Below are 20,617 nucleotides of genomic sequence, written 5' to 3' on the forward strand. Positions count from 1 at the left end.
AAGAAGACAAAAATAAAAATAAAAACTGGGGGTATTATCAGAATTTTGGATATTTTATATCTTTTATAAATTATAATAAATTAATAAGAAAGGGATAAATGAGTAATTGCGTCCCTTTATTCGTTGGAAATTGGTCAAGGGGCAATATGCAATATTTTTATAGTTGAGAGGCTGAGTTGGTCTAAAAAATAATTCAAGATGCATTATGCAACAATGGTAGTTTTTTTTGTTCCTTTGCCTTCAAATTTTCTTTATCTATTTATTTTTATTTATAAATAAATTTCTTTAAGTCGATATGATGGGACAAACAATGCTTTCTATTTAAACCACTTTATCTCTATGTTATTTATACGAATTTTTTTTTTTTTTTTTTACTTTTTAATTTGTATATTTCTTTTTTTTTTTGAAGGATGTATATATATATATATTTTTTCGTATATTATACATATGCAAACACTCATCAAACAAATCTAGATATTTTTTTTGGTGGGAACTTTAGAATATGAAAAATAAAAAACAATACAAAGGTGATTAAATACCATGTCTTTATTGATCTTAACATTAGTTATCGGTAAAAGAAAACATCACTAAAATATTAGGAGAAGAAAATTCAATTTAGTTTGCAGCAATGTAGATACTATTGCTGCTCTAACTTTGTCATCATTTCAAAGTATTATGCGCCTATTTTTACACCATCAGACTAACTAACAATCATTCATGAAAAAGGGATTTTAAAAAATATTTTTTTTTTTTTTCCAAAAATCTAATAATTTTTTCAAATATTTTTGTAGAAATGTCAATCAAATATTTTCAAACTATTTTCTAATATAAAATAATAATAATAAATATAAATAAAAACCTGCTACCCCAATTTTCTGAAACACAATATAAGGGCTGGCAGGTTGGATTCCTACTACATTTTGGAATATGATAGAACAATTTAATTCAGTGGCAGCATAATGAGAATAACCCAACAGCTATCATTGTCATTTAAATCACTCATTTCATATTAACATTGATCAAAATCCAAAGCAAAACTTCAACCTTCTCTGTACACACACACACACATATATATGTTATTTTCTTCTTCTTCTTTTTTTCCTTTTTAACAGAGAAACAGACAATTCTCCATCAGTCTGTGATGACCTCTGGAAGCATGGGTGTAGTCGTTGGCGAGCGGTCTGCAGAAGCCATCATGCTTATGCCTGATGATGAGGTATTATCCTTCACAACAATCGAAGAAGAAGTATCGCTGCTCATAAAACTGGTTGTATCATTAAAATTCCAGTCAGTCAGGTATCCGGGCCGTGTAGTTACAGGGGTCACTTCCATATCTCCAGAAAGCATTGCCATTACACGTGACATGGATGGGCGCAGCAGTGGTGATGTTTGGGTGCACAAAAGAGCTATGCCAATCACTCGTTTTATTTCTTCCTCGCTGAATTTAGATAACTCTGGATCCACCAGCTCAGTTTCACGGTTCTTCTCATGTAGGTGCCAGGTCTAGAAGAAGGAAATGTTTAATTCAGTCAAAAGAATTCAAGGTGGAAGGAAATGTTCAAGAATAATGAATTATGCTAAACTTCACAATCATTTTGATAATAGTAGGTTTCAATGTATTTTATTTATTTATTTTATTTATTTTTTTGTTAAGTTAGATTTTATTTAAATGAAACAAAGATACAAAGGAAAGAGCAATACAATGTTGTTACAAGAGAAAACATCAGAAGAACAAGGCAATTCATTTCGTTTTCATGTCATAGCATTTGAATTTCTACTTTGTGTTCTTTTTTTCCTCTTATATTCACAAAAATAAAAATAAAACATTTAAAAATGAGAGAAAATAAAAGAAAAGTAAAGATAGCAATAATCTTTATTCATGTTGGGGTGAATTATTAAGGAAAATAAATGAAATGATAATATTCTAGCTTGGAAAAAGTAGAGAAGGGAAAAGAAAAAAAAAATAACAACCAAATTACTATCATACCCTTATACAAGATGGGACTCAAGTGTCATAACAAGTTTCTTCTTTTAATTGTTAAGGGTAATTTTGAGATTATGAAAGTATTACTTAACCACTATTCTCTCTCCAAATCTTCCCAATTTTTTTGGAGGATATCATATGAGAGAATTGGAGGGATAGCTATCCCTCAAAATCTATACTAATCCTTTCTTTTCTTTCCATTTAAGACAACCCAAAAACACCCTTTATTTTCTTTTCTACTCCTTTTGGTTGGTAAGAGAACTCAAGAAAAGAAATTTAAAAGTATTTTGAACCTTGTCTTTATTCTGGCTTTGTTTTCTAAAAGATACCAAGTAAGCAATATAGATTCAATCTAATGAAGATTTTGTTATCCCCGTCCAAAATTACAACAAACTAAGTTTCAAGATTATAGATTTTTCCTTTCCGTAAAACATTCATAGCAAACAAATGAACTTCGGAAACTTACATACTGTCCAAATAGGATTTTGGAAGTTTAAACAGAGTCTTGATCATGGCTGGTTATGAGTCTTTGGAGAGACTTTGGATTGTGACCATTATAACTGAGGGTCTCCTGACCATGACCGTCGTGATTGAGAAGGTTGTGACTGAGAGTATTTTGGCCTATGACTCATGATCATGATAACTGAGACTCTCATAACCATAGCGACCGAGAAGGGTTTTGGCCTAAAACTTATGACCATGAGACTGAGACTCTCATGACCATAGTGACTGAGAAGGTTTGGCCTAAGACTCATGATCATGACCATAGTAACTGAGAGTCATAACCATAGTGACTAAGAGTATTTTGGCCTAAGACTCATGATCATGAGACTGAGACTCTCATGACCATAATGACTGAGAAGGTTTTTTGGCCTAAAACTTATGATCATGACCATAGTAACTGAGAGTCATAACCATAGTGACTGAGAGTATTTTGGCCTAAGACTCATGATCATGAGACTGAGACTCTCATGACCATAATGACTGAGAAGGTTTTTGGCCTAAAACTCATGATCATGACCATAGTAACTGAGAGTCATAACCATAGTGACTGAGAGTATTTTGGCCTAAGACTCATGATCATGAGACTGAGACTCTCATGACCATAATGACTGAGAAGGTTTGGCCTAAAACTCATGATCATGACCATAGTAACTGAGAGTCATAACCATAGTGACTGAGACTCTCAATCATAGCCTGTTATGAGCTCAAAACCTCATATCAGTCTTAATGGCCTAAAAATTCCACTCTTCTTCATTCTCAGCCTTAAATCGGATCACCGTGATTAGAAATTAATCTTTCGCCCTGATGACCATGGGTTGACCCAAAGTTCAGACCTCATGATTTCTGACCACGTGGCATGATTGCTTCGAATTAATTTTAGGTGTTAACAGGTTTAGCCATGATAAATATCAAATGTACCAACAGCTAGATTCTAGAGCCATTGGCAACGTGTAAGGAGTACAAAAGAAGTCAGAATCATACCCATTCAAGTAGATATATCTTTCCTTCTTCCAAGCTCGAGTCAGAATTTGTCCTTCCGCTAACAATTTCTAGAGCTACAACGCCAAAGCCAAACACATCAGCCTTTTCTGTAAGGTGCCCACGCATAGCATATTCCGGTGCAAGATATCCACTACATCAGTAACCAAGAAAAAGTGACCACTAATTAGTTATTACTTCAAGTATGAACAAAATACAGAAATCATTAATTAGAAAAATTATGAACGAATAGTATGGAGATTGACAGTTGAAGATCTCACATTGTTCCAGCAACACGGGTGCTAATGTGTGTCATTTTGTCATCATAAAGTTTGGCCAAACCAAAATCTGAAATTTTGGGATTGAGATCAGAATCAAGCAGAATATTACTGGCCTTCACATCCCTATGAACTATACGAACCCGTGATTCCTCATGAAGATAAGCTAGACCCCTTGCTACTCCCAAGCAAATATCAAAACGAGTTGGCCAATCGAGATTCAGACTTCTCTTTCCTGTTTCATAAATTCTTATCTGCATCTCCATATTTAATAATAATAAAAATAATATAAATCTGTAAGAATTCAATCATTTTTTACCAAATAATGCTTGATCAAGACTCCTGTTTTCAAGATACTCATAAACAAGAAGTCTTTTATCTCCCTCAATGCAGCATCCATACAATTTTCAAGATTACGGTGTTGTACAGCAGATATTGTAGCAATCTCTGTTATAAACTGACTTTTTCCTTGGTGCGATGATACAGATAGTTGTTTCACAGCAACCAGTCTCCCATCATTGAGCGTTCCCTATTGAGTACAAAAATTACATTTTAAAAACTTGAAATAAATTGAATAACCACTACCATAGCTTTTAAATCTTGTTCTACATCTATAAATATCGAATGGAAAAAGGCACATGACAACATAAATATAATTATTTGTACAATATTTGCTCAGTATTTCCAATATTTTTATTCCCCAGAAGTTGCATGAACCTGCCCCTCTCTAATGATATAACACGGAATGTGATAGCTAAAAAGAAAAGGTGCTGGGGACATTCATAACTAAGAAGTTCAGCAAATCTTAAAAGAAAAATATATTTGAATTCAGATGATTGACACTAGTTAGTGGGCACAGTGAAGTGCTCCGCCATTTAATTTTCCCTAAAAATAAAAAAATTAAAATTAAATTAAATTAAAATAAATAAGAATGATCGACTTACCTTATAAACTGGTCCAAATCCTCCCTCTCCAAGCTTATTATCAGGAATAAAATCTTCTGTTGCAGCCCTTAGTTCAGCATAACTGAAAGTGTATGGTCTAGCATCCATCCCTAGAAGCTCTGAAAATTCAAGAAAAACACAGATCAGTCATCACGTATTAGCCTATAATGCATAATCACAATCATTTTTTTTCCTGCTAAGATAAGATAGTGATTGAAAAGAGACTGTACTAAGAATACGAGGACTGTTACCGAAAGCTGTAATAAGTCATACTACTCACGACTAATTAGATCTAGATGGATATTAACTTGCAACTAAATAAATTTTTGAATTACTATTAATTCTTAAAGTGCCTCAATAAATTTTTGAATTACTATTGAATCTGAAACATATAATTAGTTTGATTCCTGCCTCAATAACAATCACATAAACACAAAGCAATAAATAATATAAAGCAAATAAATTGCTTTTTATGTGAAAAATCCTAGAAAGGAAAAAATCACATGGGTATAGTCTAGACAGATCAAAATTTACTATGAGAAAGAGGTTGACAACTAAGTTACCAGATTCCAAACTCTAGAATCACCTACTCCTTCCGGACTCAAACTTGCGCAAGATGTTCTTGATCCTTCCTGCAGCTGATCCGATCACGAATCCATTCCCCAAGCGTTCTGCTACTCTTTGGAGTTTTGATCTCCATGACTAGTCACGTATGTTCAACTTGTTCTTCACGAACCACCCAGTTTATGCTCTGTCAAATAGTTTCAATTCTGCTACTTGCTTTGATTCCCTCAATTAATTATAAAGAATCCTAAACTGATTCTCAAAGTTTTCTCTTTTTCTAAAAATATAAAATGTCTCAATAATATGTTAAGAGTTGAAAGCAGTGTGAGAGATACCCTAGAGTGACTATAACCCCCATTTTTAGAGCTGATTGAGAGAGATTCTGAAAACAGGTTTTGCAAGATTGGATGGACCAACACTTCGATCGAGCACCACTGTCACTGCTTCGATAGATCAAGCTTAATGGATTTATTTATCATTATTATTATCACATATATATTTTTTGGGGTGGGGTGGGGAGAAGTTTTGGGTTATGGGAAGATTTTCAAATCATACCTTCTGTGTTTTTGGATTAGGAAACACGCATCATATTGTGAAAGCCCAATTTGTGGTCAATGCGCATAAATGCACACATTTTTAGCATGTTTCAATGTGGCATCCAAAACTCATTTCTGGTCAAAGATTATAACCAAACATAGGCAATCAACATTTCAATAATATATCTAGCATACTTCTTTTTCCTTTTTACCTTCATCTTCATTGCTGTGTGGCTGTTTTCTTCTTTGAACGAAATAGTACACTGCAAATACAGACAGAAAGCTCACAACTCCGACAGCCACAACGATCCCTAGAATCAGACCAGTCCTGTTCTCTTTCTTGCCACCAGTGGTTGGAGGGTTATTGCTAACAGTGGGAATGAAGTCTGTAAAAGAGCTTGGTTGTCAATAATTTGGCATCAATTTAATTAAAACTTAAATCCAAACTCATTAACTGTATCAATTTTTGTTTAAATCGTATCACCTGGGGTGGCGCTGATTGCTGAAATGGACGGACCATATGTACCTTGAGTAGGTACACAGCAAGTCCCTTTTCCAGCCCAAAAGAGATGGATATCAAGGTAGTTCTCTGATACCTGAGCCGTAAAATTCCTCACAACAGCTTGTAAAGAAATGCCACCTGCCTCTTTTCGTATGTCAAAATTTTTCTCAACCATATTCCCCTATAATGAACAAGCAAAGGACTTAAAACCAAGTTTTTTATAAGAAGAAGAAGGAGGAGGAGGAGGAGGAGGAAAAAGAAGTTGACAACGAATCAGAAGAACTCCACATCAAATTTTCATTCATTACACTTTTAACAGAAGCAAAAACATACTACATATTCAGAAAGTAGTTGATCTGAGCATTAAATGGTTTAAAAATTTGATAGATCACTGTGTGAAGAAATCATGGAGGCAGTTGGCATAATTGTAAAAAGTGCAAAAAGTTATTAGGAAGAGGCAATAGATGTTAGGAAAATAAGCTTATGTGATCAATTATCAGTATAGGATAATTCTTTAATCTTATATGTCAAAAAGTTGGATATTAAAATTTAAGTATTTGTGGCATTTGAAAAGTGAAATTGCTTAGTGCAACTGTAAATGTACAAGTGTTTTTTTTTATTGATCTTAACCTTTCAGAGGTCGTTGTGTGTGAAAGTGTAGGTTCAAGTCTAAAAGGCTAGCCACTTGGTGGAAATAACATCAAATGTTAAATTTGTCCATCATCCACTCTTCCAAGAATCACAATTGAAATGATCATGATAGTTGATATCCTATGGCATTTTAACTCGTGATACCATAGACATTCATGAATTGCCAGTGAATACAAAATTTTATTGTTGTTGAAATCTGGAGAAACACGTTATAATGTTCCCTAGTATAGACATACATTATCAATCGTAATATACTGAAGGGGTAATAAATATCAAGAGAGTAGTAAAAGCTTCATTACACCAGATAATAGCCAAATCACAGTATGTAACGCAATTATATAACTCAGTACAAACCTGAATATATATATCAAAAACACGTCTCCCAAGATACTGCCACCTTGCAGAACCTTGGATAGCTATCTCTGCAAACTGGAGGATCACATTATAATTACCATTCTCTAGGCCCAAACCGTAATACCTTAGCGATCCAGCAGAGATCCGAGCTGTCTGAAACAGCTCGGAGTTCAGTGTATTTGTGACTTGGGACAATGTGGATATTGTATACTGAGGCTTGCTTTGATCGGCAAAGCGTCCAACATTACTTACTGCCCACCTGTTTGTGCCAATCACGTTATATGTGGCCGGACCAAGAGTCGCATTTTCGCTCGCATACAGAACTTGATTAGAAGAAGTGATCTCTGGACCACCACATTTAATTGCAAAATCTGAATCTGTAAACAAATTAGAAAGAGGAAGTTGTTAGAGGAAGCTTAACTTAAGTGCTTCAACTTACAGACATTGAAATCACCTACATCTGGATATGTTATATGCATTATACTACTTTTAGTTTAGGAACTGTTCATTTTTAGAAGGAAGAATTCAATTCACTTTAGTATATTATACATAATTGTGTATTCCAGATTTTGAAAATAGCATACACTAACTCGTTATTAGAAATATGAATTGCTGCCTTCTAGTTCTAATTTCCAAAGTAGCCTCATGCACCTCTCATTAAAATTGATTTAATTTAATATGTCAAGAATTTTTCTGAAATAGTTAGCATATTCCAACATTTCCCCTCAAATTGATGACATGAATTCACCACAAAGAAGGAATCCTGACCACATCTGACAAGTACAAATATTTTCCACATTTTTGTCTCCTATAATGTATTCAGGTGAAAGAATTGATCACATACATGACAATTACCTCACCTCATAGAAGATTCTCTTGGGCGTTGATTGGGAAAGGGATTCATAAGGAATTAAAAAGAAACAAAATGTTCTTACATAGGCTTAACATCTTAAGGGTAATCGTGCTGTATCAGAGCACAATAAAAACTGGGTTCCAAACAAGTTACCCCATTTAAATGTTTATGCCCTCATAGGCCTCAAACAATTGATCAAAAAATACATGGATCAAGCATTATGGTCAGCAGTGGCTAACCAAAAACAATAAGAAAAGAAAGACACGAGCAACAGTAGCTCACTCGCTTGGACATGAACAAATCTGTGGACTACCATCAATATGGTCAAATCTGTGGACTACCATCAATATGGTATCATGAAGAAGCTCAGATTATATGAAGTTAAAAATAATAAAACTCAAGGATACAACAATCATTCTCATAAAAATCAACTACACAAATCTTAATTCGAACTACTACGGGTTGCCTACATGAATCCGTTGTCTTCAATGGGCTCTTTGTTAAGCCATGTCTCTAGTTAAATACTTAAATCCAACGCACTCATATCCTTCCTCACAGCTTCAGCATATGTTCCTTTTAGCCTTCCTCTTGTCCTCTTTTAACATTTTCAACTTAAATAAAAAGATTTGCTTCGTACCAGAACATTAGAAGGTCTACTAAATGCACATGGATAAACCTTCTTAGATGATTTTACCTCCATTTACCTTCAATTAGTGCCACTTCTAACTTTTCAAATAAAACCATTTCCATTTTTATGGATAAGTCCACTTATACACCACTTATGGAGAACGAGATAAAATAGGAGTTGTTCTGGACTATGAACTATGAACCATGAACAGTAAATAAGCAGGAGGAGAAGACAAAAAAGAACCTAGAAAACTCACATAAAAGTACATGAATTTTTTATTTCCCACGTATAGGTTGCATCACAGATATCACAATCTCATTCTCCTAGCTCAAGTAATTCAACAGTATTTATAGGTTGCCATAGTTCTCCTACAGTCAAAAACTTTGAAATTTTGACTATTAAGATTACTCTATACCTAAAAAATCATAGTTCTTATAGGCTCAACAAAAAACCACTAATAGCAATATAATAACACAATTTGACTGAAAATTAGATCAATAATCCACTAATGGAGCCCAGTCCATCAAATTAAAAAAATTACAAGCATACCCTTGACTCCCAAAATAGACCTACAGTGGGACATTCCATGGTGAATGTTGTTTGCTAATGACATAGTGCTATTAGATCCTTCTAAATAAAATTTGGTCACAAAATTAGAAATGTGAAGAAATGAATTAAAATAAAAGGTTTAAAAGTTAGAAGGACTAAAATTGAATACATGGAATGTAAATTTAGCTAAGAGTCAGATTTTTATTTTATTTTTTTGCCTAAAGTTCAAGCAATCGCACACACATCCACATTATTGCCCCGAGCAAGGCTTGAACACTCACCCCTCCCCTTTGGAGAGGAGAGATCATACCATCTGGGCTAATGGCCATTGGTATTAGAGAGTCAGATATTGATAATACAATGATCACACTTCAAAACCAAAGGGTTAGTCAAGTAACCATCTTCGATATTTAAGACAAAAAATATAAAAGGATGGTGAACTAGATGGGAAATAATTAGTAGAATTGAAGGGGGTGTAAATGAAATAGAGACATGCTAGCGGTGTTTTTTGTGTTAACATAATAGCAAATAAAATCAAAGAAAATTCTTATGACAGCAAACAACCAAAAATAAGAATACAATATGGCTCTATTGAAAACTAAACTCAATTACACGAGGTCTGAAGCATGATCCATGTGGACTTCCTAATGTTCCTTTCTTCTTAAATCACATTCTCTACTAGATAAAGGTCTGTTGGGAACCATAAAAACCAGTATGAGTATGAGCTGGCTGGTTTTAGTGGACTTATAACTTGTAAAGACTTCTTTTTATACAACCCTGCTAAAGGTTGTAGTTGTGATAATCCTAAAGGAAAAATAAATGAATTTACAAAAACAGAAATAATTTTTTTAGTTAAAAAAAATGTTTGGATTATTTTAGTGTTTTTTAATTTTTAACTAGCAGCGACAAAAATATCAATTTTATTAGAACCAAAAAAAAATTGACTTAAAACAGAAACACTCAGAGACAGAAAACCCATTAAGATCACTGCATTTTTGTATGAGCTATGAAATTTTTTGTTTAACACCCTAAAAGGGACATACATCCTCTGAAAAAAATAAATAAATTAGTGTCTGTTTGGGGGTTGCCAAAAATATTTTGATGATGACTACGAAAAATAAAAAACTAAAAATGACCCTAACGCAACCTAAACAAACATAAAGTTGGTTTCGCAAAAACCAAGATAAGATAGGATAGGTTCTGGCCTGGCCTACTATTACTAATTCACAAAAGGCCCCTAATTATTGTTTTGAGTCCTAATTTATTCTGTCTTATAATCAGTAATTTTTTTATGATTATTGATACTACTCCTCAAAGGATCAATAACCCTCATATAGATCATTTCCTTTTGGCCTCACAATGCCTGCCTATATTTGATTATGTTCTGGTCTCAAACAAAACTAAGAGAAAGCTCCCATATTGAACTTACAGATTGGAGATCCTCGATGGCAAGGGAAATTCCGTTGAAGACAGCTCAGTCCAGAAGGCAGAACACTGAAAGCAAATAAGAATGCATATTATCTAGGAAACATGTCATATCTGATGGATCTGAGGCTCTAAGTAACATCAACCACCAACTTTTCTAATATTTATTTAAAGAAATATATTGCTGAAAAGAGAAATAGTATGATAATGAAAGATAAATAAGCATTTCTCCTTAACAAGCAATTCAATGAGGAAACCTATAATGGCCTTGGTAAATGATTGATTTGTTGTTTCGCATCCGGGAAATTGTAAGTTGAATATTTCCGGAATAACAAAAGGGAGTTGTATTAGTAATGCTACATCAGTATGATGTCAGAAACTTCATGTGGAAATTGTGTTTAAGGCTCTGTTTGTTTCCTCGGAAAAGATTTTCCATTTTCAGGTAAAATATTTTTTTATTTTTTATTTTTTGGTGTTTGGCAAAGGTCTAGGTCGAGTTCATCGGGTGGAGTGGGTAAAATAACTTGCCGAAAATTGATGCGTAAGTTATTTTTGTTACATTTTTTTTTTCTTCGTAAATATATTACGACAACCAAACACTAGAAACTAAAAAATATATTTTCTGAAAAATATTTTACATCCAAACAAACGGAGCCTAAATTACAAATATCCCCTTTTATTAGTTTTATATGAAAACAGGAAACAAGCTTTGTTTATTGGACTTTGGGAAGAGAAAATTCATAGCAGCCATTGCTTGGTGGAGTAATAAAAGCACAAGTTGTCGAGTGTGAGAACTCGGGATAGAATTTGAGAGCAATCACTTTGTGCATAAAAATGTGTTTGATTTCCAATCCATCCCCCAAACACCCTGCGGCCTGCGTAGGCAGAAAAAAACACTAAGGCAGTGGCCTTAAATTTAGAATCTTCTATAGCAGTTTAATTTTCTTTGTACTTGTGCCATAGGGGTATTTTTTTTTTTTTTTAATATCCTATTAATCTTCTCAGATAATCTCCTTTGCTGGATTTCTACCATTCATTTGGACTCATTATTGTAGACACTTAAATCTTTAAGTTCAGAAGATACAAATCAGATGATAGCCAGTTTTATAATATGGAACTCAGAAGATGATATACCACGACATGAACTAGTCAAGTCATTAGACCAAATTTATAACTGCATATAATTTTTTTCTATTTATGACGCTTCTTAAAGGTCTCTTTGAATATATATAAATATGTCTGTAGATGTAAATTTCATTTCTTTAGTTTTATTAAGATTCTTATTATTACTAGTGTAGTAGTTGTCACATAACTAAATTTGCAGTTGTTTGCATATAACACAATTAAAACCTTTACACAAGAAGAAAACTAATGGAAACGATTTACATAATCTCAAGCAATAGATGTGAATCAACTGCATAGAGAAAGTATCAATGCGAAACAGATATTATAATATGGATCGCATATTTTCAGAACCAGCTTTCATTACAATTTTGTATATTTGTAGTCATTTTGATATATTTAGGTAGACAAATCAGCATTTTAAAAAGCCACAACTATTTCTGTCAGCATCCCTACTGCATATATTTGACCACTGAAGCAGGTGCTGATAAAAACCTTGATCAATGCAAAAACAAACTAACAGGAATGGAACAATTTAATAATTTATTTATTTATTTTGTTTCATTTAAACAATGAGGAAATTTAAAATCATATGGCAGTGAGAGAATCACCTGCTGTTTGAACCGTCTATTGTGAAGTTGTTGGCAACTAAATTACTGCTATTGCACCCCAAAAAAAATATCAATGTTAGTTTCAAAGGCATCAAATTTATGCAGAATATAACCATATACTGCAATATGCAAAATTAGTATGTTTCTGGAGAAAAAAATTCTCAATTCAAGAGCTTGCAGGTGAAACTCTTACAGGATGGTAAACCAGACTTTTTTAAAATAGAGAGAGAGAGAGAGAGAGAATTCTCAATTTCTCATAGATACAATCATAAATTTTGACCTAGGAAAAAAATCGTAAGTTTGATAGCTAACATCAAATTGCCATACACTTGCAAGTCTTGTTCGCTGATCCAAGAGGGAAAGCTCCCAGATAATTCATTGTATGACAAATCTCTGCAGGTATAACATAAATGCAACATTAAATACATTCCATCATAGTGATTACCAATAATATGGTTAGTATTAAATTAACGCACTGAAAATACTTAATTCAATCAAAGGCCTCACATAATATCAAACTTGCATTGATCATTTAAAAGGCCTCTATAACTGTTTATAGTTGTCTCCAATTTTCTAAAATATGACAGAATGTCATTCTCATGAAATGTTGCTAATTGTGTGTCTTTGGTGTATAAAGGAAATACTTGTATAGCCATTGTAACCTTATAACTACACATTGATGGGTCCATGCATCTCTTAAACTTGTACATCTAAGAATTGAATCTACACATTTTTAAATTACAGGTTTAACCAGAAGTGGATATGCATACCACTAGGAGAAAAATCAAAACAGAGTGACAGAAATAGGCTTCAGGACCGAAGGCACATCTCGAACTAAATAATTTGTAATTGTTTAAAGCATCAAGTACTGCATGCTTTCTGACAGAACTTTAATCTTCCACTTTGGAGGTTGAAGTATATATAAATTTTTACCTTCGATTTTTTTAACATTATAAAGGCACTAATAGGCTTCCAAAACTTATTCAGATCATAAATAGATATTCTTGTCTAATATTGCTTCCCAAATACTGTTAATCTGTAAAGAAGACTGAATATAACTGCTAGGATCCCGAATTTAGTGTGTGGAATCACCATCAAAGAAAACAATATAAGGATGAAAGAAGAAGAAAATCACTAGTCAATCTTCAAATGCACGTGAAGATTCAGAATAGTTTGTAAGTTCACACTGACATGTTTAAGTCCCTCTCCAAGTGTACACTTCTGTCTTGTTATCCTAGGTGATCTTTTGAGTTTGACATACCATATATATCTTCACCTTGGATCGTACATGATTTTCAAGAATATTGTAGCAAGTTTGTTTAACAAATGCATCCCTAGATAAAAGCTTGATGGAATATAACATTAAAATTGTGTAATATCCTTGGACTTAAATAGAATATGATGCTTTTTAAACTAGATAACCACAACATTTAAGAAACTTTATATAAAGGATCATTATAGGAATGAACATCTCAATTAGGCAACAACACAATTTCGTACATTCAAATTAAGCTGTGCAAGGTTATGTAAGATGACTCACACATTGAGAAGAGTTGAAGTCTTTCGTGCAGGCAGGGGACCAGTTAATTTATTATTTCCAAGAAACCTGAGCAGGAAGAAAATAATAAATCAATTCAATACAGTAAGGAGTATATCTTCGGTGGTCTCTAAAACAGCTGAAAAGAAGATATTCATTACAAGAAAGAGAGTGAACTCGAATTGAAGAGTGATTGTGGAATTCCCCCGGTTAAATTATTGAAGCTTAAATCCCTGCAAAATTTAAAAAGCACATGGTTATAAGATGAATAAAGCTTGTACTAACTAATAATATACAAAATTTAAAATATATATTAACTTCTTGGCGGGCTGTTTGTGACCCCCAATTCCCTAACCCGATAATCAACTGGCCAGTTTCAGGTTGAAGTACATTTGGACCGACCCAAAACAACCTGACACAGTACCAGTCTTCATCGATCTGAAGAATCACTTCTCAATAGGAGTAACTTACAATTGCAACAAACTTCTGTATTCTCCAATATTAGTTGGAATAGAACCAGAGATATTGTTATTCCTCAGAATTCTGCAGAAGATCAAATCAGTTAGTTGTATTAGACCTTCACAAAGAGCAATGTTTGTCACCTTAGACATTTAGAAAATAAAATAGGGAACCATAAAATAATTAACAAAAATTATATACAGATTATGCTAGAACCATTTGAAAGAGAATTCATCGTAGAGATTTAATATAAATTTTTACGGTCAGTCATCTACCTGACCCCAACCTCGTTTCGCATCCGGCCTTGGGTACCAGCAATGGGAGAGTCAAAAATACCCTAAAGTTTTGTTGGTGATATCTACATAAAATTTTTAATCTAGCAATACATTTTGGATTATTAGTTTTTTTTTTTTTTTATTTGGTCAATTTTGCACAAGGTATCTAACACATCCATATGGAATAAAGGCAAGGATGATGATGATGATGAGATTATGCTAGAACTGTATCACCTTACAAGATAGTTAGAGACTTCATATCCATATGGGATATGGATATAAAGGGAAGGATGATGATTACGATGATGATGAGATTATGCTAGAACTGTATCGCCTTACAAGATGGTTAGAGACTTCATATTTCTAATAAAATCAAGCGAAGTGCTCCCATTCCCTTTGGATAAATCACTTATTCTCCTGTATACATAAGAAAACATTATATTATACAATAAAAGATTGGTTTTACTGATCTGCGCAATATGAATAAAAGCCATTTAAAAACTTAACACTTACAAGTCAGTCAAATTGACTAAATTGGAAAATGTTGATGGCATGGGACCTTCAAAAGAGTTTCCTTCAAACCTCCTACAGAAGCATAAATACAAAGCTGATCATAGACTATGCAAGAGAGCATCTGAAGCTGAATATCGTGGTAAAGATGTAAAATTTAAGAGTAACTAAATATATATAAAGAGAATATCAAAAATTTTAAGTGTAACCGACTCAAAATAAAGAGAACTTGGTGTAGAATACTGACTTACAAAGTAGCAAGGCTTGACCAATTCCCTATGAAATCAGGTATGCTGCCTGAGAGTTCTGTGTCCGAAGCCCACCTGAGAGGCTTCAAAAATTCAACCTCAGCAAATTTGATAAAGGAAACAACTTATTCTAATAAAATGTATACATGATAAATTTTCAATAATATTAGACTAGAAATCTCTTACACTGTTTTCAGGTTTTTTAGAGCAGCAAAAGTTGAAGGTATCCCACCACTAACTCCAGAGCTATCGAAGTAACTGTTATGGTAAACAATATTAAGAACCAGTGCTACAATTTTTGTCCTTGACCAGCAAAATTCAAGTTTTCTTAATGGATCGAGGTTTGACAACTCCCAAGAATAAGTGGCAATCAGTCACTAGAAAAATAAAAATAAAAATAAAAAATACATTTCACAATCGAACTTTTTATTGAGTGACTATGATATTCAATATAGAAGGATGGTGCATAGTGTGGCCCAGAAATCTAAAAGCTTTGTAACAATATATATATGTGCATGCAAAGACTCAAAATTTAACTGGGAGCAGAAAAGGAGATTGTAATAAATAGAACAGTAAATTAGACCACAGAATAAGATGGTTGTAGGAAGTGTTATATGCTCAGTAAGTCTTAAATTTTTTTTTTCCTAGTCAAGTCTTAAATTTTAAGGTGTTGATTGTTTAATGTGGTATAACTAATGACTGTATCAGTAATTGAGCATTTAGTTTATTCCTTTTAGTGTATTATGGTTTTAGAAAAGTGCATCCATCAAACAATATCTGCTAGCAAATGCATTATAGTAGTGACCATTATAGCAGTGAGCAGTTACATTATTATACAATCATCACAGCATCACGATACTTAGAGATACATCATATATGAAGAGAAGTTGCCATCACAATGGAAAGCTATGGTCATTCTTAATGGTTCCTACATCAATGCAGAATATTCTTCACGACCCACCAAGCAAGAACATCCATATAAATATAGACTTGTCGATCTAATTTAGTTCCAAAGATCTTTTTTGAATTGAAATTAGATGGAATTCTGCACGTTTTTCTTCAATATTGGATTATATTCAGTTACAGAATAAAGGAATTTATAAGGATGTGAAAAGAGGAAAGTGAATGGGGGTTTTCGGTGAGGTTCTACATCTAAGCAGTATGTGCACCGAGGGAATCTTCAATTATACAATAAATGTGAACTATATACTATTACAACAAAACTGCAAAAAGTCAAGAATTCCATGCGACTAAATGTCATGTATATTAGTACATTAATGGGTATTCTATATGAACTTCACAAATCTATTCTTATATATACCAATGGCAGTCAAGAGCAACAATTCCATATAAATGACTCATCAGGCTTACATTTGCTCTAGTTTTATTAAATTCCCAAGCTCAGATGGCAGAGGGCCAGAGAAGTTGTTCGTCCCAAAACCCCTGCAAGTTAACAACTCAACAGCATCAATATAATTTTAGTAAGTAGCATTCCAAGGTTTCTTTTCTCATAACTCTGGATAATCAAAGATGAAGTTCATGAATAGCATAACAGAAAGCATGTATATGGTTGATGTATATTAACTCTTTTGATTAGTAACAAAGAAGTTCTACATGCTATAATACCCATAGATTTAGATTTAAACAATAATTGATTAATGAAGTATTCCTAAGCGTCATTTTAAAGAAAACATTACAACTATCTTTTACGTATAAAAGATAGTGTCAGTCTCATAAAAGGGCCTTGCAGAATAAAAGATCAGAGCATCAACCTGCCTCTTAAAGACATATGAAGTCAAGAATAACTTACAGTGATCTTAAATCAGTAAGGTTCCCAAGTTCCTTTGGAAGCTCCCCTGATAATGCATTCATGCCAACGCTCCTGATGACATTAAATAGACTATCAGAACATTAAAGAAGTATGTTAAACATAGAATTTTCAATGACCTCTACATTTTAAATAAACAATAAGTTGTGCTTACAGGTACTGCATTCGAATTAAATTTCCATAGAGGCAGACAGGGAACCTGTCAAGTAATTTTGAGCCAAATTCCTGCAATAATGAAAGAAACTTTAGCATCACTGACACCAGAGAATGTTAAAGGACCAATGATGAAATAATAACATGCCACGCTTATCATATACATTGATCTGTTACTCTTTTGCACCAAAATTTGAAGGGCTGTATTTTTCTAATAGCTTACACATAGAACAGAAATAGTAAATGGGAATGCAACTCTGGTAAATTAGTATGTAAATGAAGTAATCATACAAATTGGTGAGGAAAGTCAAATTCCATAGCTCATCCGGCATTTCACCACCAACATCAATTGCATAAACTTTCCTGTAAAGAAAATGTAAAGCAACCAAGTATTAGGGGATTTTTTTAACATATTCTAGACGTTCAAGCTAATAACCATAATTTTGAATTTCAAACTCCTATTATATTTTAGTCTCTTGTGTGGAAACTTGTGGAAGTCCAAAACCAAAAATTTTGCTACAAAGAAAATGTATCTTTATAGAATTGGTAAGGAGAGTACCCATTACATCAAGATGGTAGGTGTGGCTACAAAAAGTTTGCAGTAAATTCGGAGTTTTCAAAGGCATATCAACTACCGGACCAGATTTTCTGAATATTGTACGACATGCATATAGTACTCAAGCAACTTTTAAGAACTCAACTCCTCCTCCAAGTTAAGAAATGAAAACAATTCTTGATTTTCAAGCAAATAGGATGGTACTTGCAACTATCTATGAAGTGAATTGTATTTAACCTTTTGTTAGAAGGTGTAGGTTATGTCATGTGTAATTTGTTTTTGGTATTATAAAACAAATTGCATATGCAAGGATTCTACCTTCATCTACTTATGCACAACCTATCAACTTCTAAATTGCAATGTTAGAGTCAGGTCTCTACCTTTGAGCTACATTATTAAGGATCAGAATCCTAACAACCTTGATTTTTTACAAAAATTTTCAATACCAATACGTGGTTGAAAATATGCAATACATCAAATTCCCGCAATACACCACTAGATGGTTGTAATATATTCATTGTGAAAAGTCTGTAATTTCAAGATTATGAGTATCTCTATTATCACTATTTTGTTCCTTGGTTCTACTTGTCTAGTTAATTAGTCAATACCAAATGCAACCAGGGTGTTACCTATGAAAAGAGATGAATTATGATTACTTCTATCTCATAAGACTGTAGAGTCCAAATTTTTACTTTTATTTTTATTTTTACTACTGCTATGCACTCTTATGATACAAGTGATCATAAATTCATCTCTTGTCATACAAAATACCTTTTTTTTCCCCCGACTTCACCTATGCAATCTTAGAGATAACAACTTGGACCATATATCAAACAGATGGGACACGTGTTTTGTCATTAAACCAAATGAAATTCGAGATTGGAATCCCTTTAAAAATGCAATATGTAAGCATTAACAAAAGCAGTGACAGCAAAGCAATACTTACAGTCCGGTAATGTGGCAAGTCTTGTTGTCAGAGCAGTCACATACGATAACAGGGTTATAATTTTGGTTGTCAATGGTGGTTTTGTCAAGGGCGACTCCACTGCATAGTTCTCCACTTATGTTCCATTCGGTTGATGCAGAAAGGCTCCATTTTTGAAAGATGGAATTCAAGGCCCTTGCTGCAACCAACCATGTTATTCAGCTTAAACCAACATACATTCACTGCTCCCAAACCAACATCAATGTAATTTCATTTATAAAATATTCAACTTTTATTTTGTTAGAACTCCATTAAATATATTTTGTCCTTAAAAGTAATTTTTCTAAGAGGTTCCTTAGGTAAATTGCTAAGGCTGCTTGGTGAAAAGTTATGGACACGTTCTTGTTATTGGAAGTGCAGCCACCGGAGCCGATGAAGGACTCTTACTGGGAATATTTCGCACGTGTGGGGGAGAAGAATAAAAATAGGGTGTCAACGGCAGCCTCAGCTGAAGCGGAAGAAGTGCGGTTGACATAATTTGACATGATCCAAGTTGAAATAAACTAACATATAAAAAGTAAGTTGAGGTGAGAAATTAATTTTAAAGCGTAAACATTATAATTTTTTTTATTCACGCGAAAAAAAAAAAAAAAAAAAAAAAAAAAAAAAAAAAAAATTGGGTACCTTCAGAAGGATCTGTAGTAGCATTTGTTGTTTGATTTTGAGCCTGACCTGTGTCCAAGAGGCCAAAGAAGATGGCAAAGAAGCAGAAGGCTATGAACCATAGAGATGGTGATCCAGCAGCCATGAGTTTCTTCAATATCTTCTCACAATCTTTAGGATGTTGGTTCATTAATAAAGACTAGTACACAAAGAAAATTCAACATGCACATATACATATCTATATAATATAATATTTACAAAGAATATCTAGAGATTGGACTTAGCTCATCCACATATATTTTAATGTCCCTACGCTTGATGTTGTTGTGGCTTTCAAATTAATAGTGAATTGTTTAAATAATTTCATAAAGGCAATAATGAAATTTATTAAGTATATACATCAAAATAATAAAAAAATTGTGGAAAAAAAAAAATTTGGGAGAGGGGGGCCTAGTATGGCATGGGTCTGTGCCTGCTAGGTGTCTCACCTCCATTCAATAAGACACTAAAAACCTCCATATATTTTAGGAAAAATTACATATAAATGGAGTCAAAGTTCCATATTTACTTAGAAACTGAGTCAAAGTTCCATATTTCTCTAAAATGGATTGTTGAGGTGACACATGATTTTTTACTGTTTAGAAATTGTGGTGCCTAAAATACCCTTCCGCGAAGGTACTACTTTTTCTTCGAAGGTACTACTTTTTTGAACTGAAGGTACTACTTTTTGATGTCCAGGTACCATGTTTTTTAAACACCCGCGAAGGTACTACTTTTTCTCCGAATGTACTACTTTTTTAAATTGAAGGTACTACTTTTTTGAACTGAAGGTACTACTTTTTTGTTAGGGAAGGGCATTTTAGGCACCACAATTTTCTAAACAGTAAAAAACCATGTGCCACCTCAGCAATCCATTTTAGAGAAATATGGAACTTTGACTCAGTCTCTAAGTAAATATAGAACTTTAACTCCATTTATAT

At 33.3% G+C, this 20,617-nt stretch overlaps 1 pseudogene; it reads right to left on the minus strand.

Moving 5' to 3' along the window:
* Nucleotides 1-962: 962 nt before the first annotated feature.
* On the minus strand, nt 963-19,886 carry LOC132312360 (probable LRR receptor-like serine/threonine-protein kinase At1g56130; annotated as a pseudogene).
* Between the last annotated feature and the right edge of the window lie 731 nt (nt 19,887-20,617).

Source organism: Cornus florida, unplaced genomic scaffold (assembly GCF_030987335.1).
Source record: "Cornus florida cultivar Cherokee Brave unplaced genomic scaffold, ASM3098733v1 CherokeeBrave_3.0.0_Hap2_Chr06, whole genome shotgun sequence".
Taxonomy (NCBI): domain Eukaryota; kingdom Viridiplantae; phylum Streptophyta; class Magnoliopsida; order Cornales; family Cornaceae; genus Cornus; species Cornus florida.